Source organism: Lupinus angustifolius, unplaced genomic scaffold (genome assembly GCF_001865875.1).
Source record: "Lupinus angustifolius cultivar Tanjil unplaced genomic scaffold, LupAngTanjil_v1.0 Scaffold_9_171, whole genome shotgun sequence".
NCBI classification, from domain to species: Eukaryota; Viridiplantae; Streptophyta; class Magnoliopsida; order Fabales; family Fabaceae; genus Lupinus; species Lupinus angustifolius.
In genome coordinates, this window is record NW_017718268.1 from 82,759 (window position 1) to 90,478 (window position 7,720).

Consider the following 7,720-nt stretch of genomic DNA (forward strand, 5'->3'; position numbering starts at 1 on the left):
TTTCAAATTTTTCCCGCCCTTCCACTCAATTCAAAATTTACTCATCAAATTCAAAAAAATTTGAAAACACCAAATTACCCCCGATCAAAATTGGGTGTTTATAGTTACCCCTTTTTACTTGCTTCTTATTAGATAATAGGAGTAACGAAAGTTACTAAAGTTATCATGGTGAAAATCAAGTAAAGATAAAAAGACTAAATTTTGACTGAGAAATAACACAAATTGAGAAAAGTTTCAAAGATGATGCTTTATACCACGATAAATGAGACCATTGGGGTCAAAGATACGGCACGAGGCCACTAGGGGGCCTAGTACAAAGATGAGACTATTGGGGGTCAAAAGGCACAACACGAGACCATTGAGGGGTCGGGTGCAAAGAGAGACCATGGACACGGATAATGAGGAACTTTGGGTCAAAAATAAAATGAGACCACTGGGGGGTCACAAGACATAACACGAGACCATGGGGGTCGGGTGCAAAGAGAGACCATGGACACGGATAATGAGGAAATCTGGGTCGAAAATGAAATGAGACCACTAGGGGTCGGGTGCAAAGAGAGACCACGACAATGCACATATAATGAGGAACTCTGGGTCGAAAATAAAATGAGACCACTAGGGGGTTACAAGACACAACATGATACCATTGGGGGTCGGGTGCAAAGAGAGACTACAGGAACACACATATAATGAGGAACTCTATGTCAAAAATAAAATGAGACTATTGGGGGGGTCACAAGATACAACACGAGAAAGTTTCAGCAATTTGAATAAAAAATTGGAAGATGTTCTGATGGAGATTCATAAGCTTGATCTAAAAGGTGAATCTAGTCATTTAAATGAGGATGAGTTGGAAACCAAGAAAGTTTTTTGGATTGAATTTTGGAGGTTGACTCATATAAAGGACAAGATAATTTTTCAAAAATCCAGGTCTAAATGGATTGAGGAATAAGACTCTAATTCGAAACAATTTTCTTACTTTACTCAAATCCAGAAGAAATTTGAACTCCTGACATGGTCTATCTCTTAATGGTGCTTGGGTTGAGGAGGTCTCTGAGTTGAAGGAAGGAATTAGAGATCATTATCATCGTTCATTTTCTGAAGATAGTTTGTAGAGACTAGTGCTAGGGGGATTGAATTCATTAGAATTTCTGTTTCAGAGAACGAATCTCTTATTGCCGAGTTCTTTTGGGCTTGTGGTAGTAACAAGAGTCCAGGACCTGATGGCTTTAATTTTAGATTTATTAAAGAGTTTTGGGATCTGTTGTATGGTGATGTATTGGATATCTTCAAAGACTTTCACAAGAATGAGAGAATTGTATCTGGAGTTAACTAATCTTTTGTATGCTTAATTCTTAAGCAGGTGAATCCTCTATCTCTGAATGATTATAGACCGATCTCTTTGATAAGATGTCTTTATAAGATCCTTTTCAAAAGTTCTTGCTAATTGCCTTAAGAGGGTGTTTGACAAAGTGATTTATGATAACCAGTCTGCTTTCATTAAAGGGAGACAGATCCTTGATGTAGTGCTAGTGTTTAATGAGATAGTGGAAGACACTCGAAAAAGTAGGAATGAGTGTGCTATTTTTAAAACAGACTTTGCTAAGGCTTATGATACACTTAGTTGGAATTTCCTTGATCATATGATGGACAAGTTGGGTTTTGGATCGAAGTGGAGAGTTTGGAGAATAGAATGTGTGTCTACTGCTTCCTTTTATGTTATGGTAAATGGTAGTCCTACAAGTAGGGTCAAAAAGTCGCGTGGTATTAAACAATTTGATCTTTTATCCCCTTTTTATGTGTCTTTTAGTTGTAGAGGGCCTAATTGGGTTGATGAAGTCTGCGATATCAAAAAATATGTTTGAGGAATATTAAGTTGGTAGGAATAAGGTTGGGGTTAATCTAATACAATATGTTAATGATACGCTTATTATTGGGAAGCCTGTCGTGAAGAATGTTTGAGCTATGAAGTATATTCTCAAACTTTTTGAAGCCTGAGTCTTTCAATTTAATTCTATTGGGAAAATGGTGGTGGCGGTTGTTATCTGATAGATGGACTCTAGGTTAGAGTCTTAGAATCGAAGTACGGGGTTTAGACGAGGTCAGAGTGGTTTGGAGTAGACGAGGGAGGGTCCTTATAGTCTTTATGGTGGAGGGATCTGAAGAAGGTTGTGGGAGGGTATGATAATTCTCTGGGGAGGCTCAAAGGTAGTTTTAAAAGGATGGTGAGTAAAAGAAGTCATACTAGATTTTCGAAGGATTTTTGGGTTAGGGAAGGTCCTTTGAAGGACTCATTCGAGAGGCTTTACAACTTGAGTTCGATAAAAGGGACTTTGGTTGGGCAGTTAGGTGTTTGGAGGGAGAGGTCATGAAGTTGACTTATACTTGGAGAAGAGAGCCTTTTAAGTGGTAAAACCTTTGATAGAAGAGTTTTTGAAGATTGTGAATTCAAGTATATTGGTGGAAGTGGAAGTAGATATGGGTTTGGATTCACGATGCGTCTAATTACTACTCTATTAAATCAACATACGAAGTTATTTAGTTAGTGGATGAATCTAGAACAGAGGACCGAAAGGTGTGGAGTATGGTTTGGAAATCTATGGCACCATTGAAGATTTGTGTATTTGCTTGGAGACTTCTATTGGATAGTGTCCCATGTAAATGGAACCTAGCCAAGAGGGGTGGAAACTTCTCAGATGATGATCTTTTGTGTGTTTGGTGTCAAGCTCAACCAGAAATGGCAGACCATCTCTTTTTCTCTTGCCATCTTTCTTACCGAGTCTAGCAATTACTTTATGATTGGTTGGGGTTATAGGTGGTGCTTCCATCTACAAGTAAATCTCACTATTTACAACATCTTTTGCTAGTCAGGGGAAGTATTTTGTATAGTTTGTGTTTTGTACTTTCGGTGGCTGGTATCTGGTAAATTTGGAAAGCTCTAAATAATGTCATCTTTAGTGACAAAATGATATACATGAAGAATATTGTAGATGATATAAAACTCAAATCATGATTTTGGGTCAAAGGTAAACACAAAGGTGCAATCATGTCTTGGTTTAAGTGAATCTCTTTTGAATTTTGTATCATGTCTTGGATTTTAGAGGATCTCTTTTGAATCATGTAGAATTTTTGTCTTCTCATTTGTAAGAATTGTACATTTACTTTTTTCATGGTTGTAATTTTTGTTATTTTTAATACAATTTTCACTTATAAAAAAATAACATTAGGCTAACTACATATTTTATGGATCAATCTTTTCAAGAATAAATGTGGATTAGTATCATTTGTTCAGCAGACCAGTTAGTAAAACCTTGTGCCATGATAATAACAAGTCTTATCTTACTTGATTTTCTAACTCATAATTTGAATCCTCACTTTATCTTGTTCGTTAAACTTGTAACAATGTTTTTGAGCTTATATATATATATATATATATATATATAAAAAGAGTTTAATATCTATACATACTTATGTAAAGATTTATATACACTCACCATATTATTCGTTATTTATTTGAACTATTTTTTATGAAAAATTAATAATTATTAAATATGAGTAGTAAATAATACAACGACAGTGTATAAAACTCATATACAATTAGTGTATACATATTTTCTCTTTGAAAACACTTTTTTGATTATATAAATTGAATAATTTTTTTGTATTACTGAAGATATTTTCTCATCATTTGAGTAAAGAGTTAATCTCTTTCAAGATGTGTGACTGTCCCTCTCAACAAGTATCGCTTCTAGGCAGTGACAGATCTAGGATCTTGAAGTAGGGTGTGCAAAATAGCTTAAAAATTAAATAATAAATATTATTAATTATAACAAATGAAAATATTAATGTTAAAATTATATAATTCAAATATCCTTAATCAAGTAAATTACATATTTTTTAATTAATTTTTATGTGATTTCACATTTTGAAGTCATTGAATAATCAATTTGTTGTCAATGTTATTGAATATTTTTGGCTAAATATTAAGCACTAGACAAACATTCATTCATGCATCTCTTATTCGATTACACAACCTATTTTTCACAATTTTCACAGTTGAAAAAACTTTCTACAACTGTATTGCTAAATTCAAACGAATATAAATTAATAAGTAAGCAATATGTCTCCCACTTTCAACCAACTTATCTGGATGATTATTGATTCATTTCAAAGAAACAATTTGATACTGTTATGCATAACAATGATGTAAGTCTCGGATTGATTGTCAAATATCACCAATTCAATTGAACAAAAATCATATGGATAAAACTTTGTAAGTTCAATCAGTTTTGTCATATCAAAACTAAAGAATAAATTGGCTAGACTCGAAAATAATATACAAAAAACAACTAAATATTTGTTTCGGAGAAATGATCATGAAATTCCTTAAATTGAATATCAAAAATATTATAAAATAATTAACTTGGTACAGATTATTTGTTTTTCACGAAAAACGAAAAATAGAGAGAAAAAATGATATGTAGGGATAGTATAAGAGTTTTCTACACCGCTAGTCCATCACACACCATTTATTTTAATCATTATTGACTCTTCTAAATACAAATAAAATGTGGATAATGTAATAATTATGTATAAATTTTTACACTGACAGTTCATAGATATTATACTAAAAAATAGATTTGAGGTTTGTAGAGATATAAGTGGTATAAATATTTTTCAAAATAAATATTCAGGGTGTGCATTTGCACACTGTCAAATATATACAACACTTGTTCCTGTTTTCAGAAATGAATATTTGATCTTTTGATTATCCTAAGATCTAATAAAACCTTATACCACTGTATCCTTATGAAAATTGTAAGTGAATATTAATATTTAAAAGTAAAAACTGTATAACGGTTTCCACAAATGAGGATTTTACATTTGTTGATGGACAATAACGGTAACATGATCCCACTGTCTTGACAAATTGGAATTTGGAAGCTACGAAAATTCTATCATGACACAACACAATCAAACGACGTTTTGAATAATCAACAATATCTGGGAACCTTCGCAGCCACGTAAACCGGTTGTCGACTAATTTGCATGGGAAAATTTAGGCCAGTGTATTTTGACTTTATATTTTAAATATTATGGGATAATGTATTTTTTTCTTCAAATGGCGAGTTCCATCCTCAATTTACTTCCTCATCTTTTTTCTTTTTAAAAATTCATTTATGTAATGCATGAGTTATCATTTTTGTTTCTTCGTACATTTCTAGACCAAAAAAATCACAATGAGAATTCTGTTTTTGGGAAGGATTTAATATCTATACATTGATAGTGTAAGAGTTTTTTACACCGTTAGCACATCATCTATCATTGATTTGTTAATCACATTGGCTCTCAAACAAATGTAAAATAAATCAATGGTGAATGATGTGTTGACAGTGTAAATTTTTTTAAACTATTAGTGCACATATTTTAAACTATTTGGGAAGTTGACATCTTAACCTGGTCCTTTAGTTGATTCATGACAATGTTAATAAATTAATGTAATTTTAATAATTTAGTAACTTTTAATTAATCTTAATACATCCTATAATCTATAGATTACTATTAACAAAAAGTAATATACATAGATTATAGACTAATAATTTAAAAACGATGAAAATTTCTTATAGTTGGTGAAATATCAATCCTAGGATCTTGAATTTCATGATTCTTACACATATATGAAACAAAGGGTGTCGTGTCATACTTGGATCCATGTTTCTGGATGTGCTCTTTTGATCTACGTTTCTGAAAGAGATTTTGTGGTATGATGATATTCCTCAACCAAAACATTGATTCCTCTTGGGACTTGAGTTTTCATTCTGATGGGGAGAGGAGAAAACTGAATTTGATTTGGTGTGTTGGGGACCATAACCTTCCTTATGCATTAACTTATAGGGTTCCTATTATCCCCCTATGGGTTAACCTGGTGGGTAACCACCCATTAAGCCAATATCCGTTATCAGCTTTTAGAAATCTAAGGGGAGCCAATAATTATATCATTTATAATATAATCCCGAAAATAAATAGTTGATATCATTGTATCAAATATATGATGTCCACCTTAGTTAGAAATTATAAATATCTAACAATCTCCCATTTGGGCTTCATATCTTCCTGAAACAATTATATCACATGTTCTTTAGGTGCACATCCATATGCTATTTACAATTAGACTTCTCTTTTATACAATCTGGTCCATCTCATATATCAACTATGGAACCACCGCAACTTTCATCACATTTAAGTGTGACTCGACCACGATGATCACCATATTAATATACTCAATGACAAAGATTAAATATAGATGAGTGACATGAAAATTTCATACAATGTGATCTCAAACATGTCTATTTCTAACTGGTCCTTCTTTATTCTTTAGTGACATCAATCCAAAGTCTTTAATTGCAACATAATAGTTATAATGCACAATTTCAAAATGAAACAATAAACCATCAACTTTATTATGCATAAAAACTATATATAATAAAAACTGTATATAATATCCAAAGCAAAACATAAAACATATAGATTCCCACTGAACTAAGGTACCCTAAGGAACAACACCCATATGAGCAACATGTTCATGAAAGACTTTAGATACCAAACCCTTAGTCAGTGGATCAGCAAAAAATTTGTCCATATATGTTCTATGGAAACTTGTCCATTTTGAACACTTTCTTTAACAATCAGAAACTTTATGTCAATGAATTTTGACTTTGTAGAACTCCTATTGTTGTTGGAGTAAAGAACCAAAGACATGTTGTCACAATAAATCTTCATGGTCTTTCAATACCATCGACCACACGTAAGCTAGTGACAAAATTCCACAACCATATGCCATGGTCTGATGTTTCAAAACAAGCCATGAACTCCGCAGCCATGGTTGAAGGAGCTATAAGCATCTGTTTCGCAGACTTCCAAGAGATAGCACCTCCAGCCAATACAAATACATATCCAGATGTGGAGTATCTACTGTCTAGACATCTAGCAAAACCGGAGTCACAATATCCTATGATCTCTAAATTCTCAGACCTCTGATAAGTGAGCATGTACTCCTTTATTCTCTTCAAATAACACATAACACATTTGACTGTCTTCCAATGATGCATTCCTGAATTACTCAAATATCTGCCCAAAACTCCCACAAAAAATGCTATGTCGGGACGTGTGCAAACTTGAGCATACATTAGATTTCCTACTACAGATGCATAAGGAATCTTTTGCATCTCGTATCTTTCAAGGTCATTGTTGGGGCACTGTTCGAGACTAAACTTGTCTCTCTTAGCTATAGGGGTATCCCTTGGTTTACTGTCTTTCATGCCAAATCTATCCATGAGTTTATATATATAGCTTTTTTGTGATAACATTAGGATACCTTGACAGCGATCTCTCAGTATCCGAATACCTAATACAAAAAAAGCTTCCCCAAGATCTTTCATTTCAAAATTCTTCGTTAGAAATCTCTTGGTCTCATGTAATAGTCTCATATCATTGCTAGCAAGCAGTATATCATCGACATATCATACCAGGAAGATAAATTTACTCCCACTGAACTTGTGGTATATACAATCTTCAACTTTATTTGCCTCAAAACCATACGAGGTAATAATTTGATGAAATTTGTGATTCAATTAACGAGAAGCTTGTTTAAGCCCATAGATGGATTTCTTTAATTTGCATACCATAGACTTTGAGCCATCTGACACAAAGTTTTCTGGTT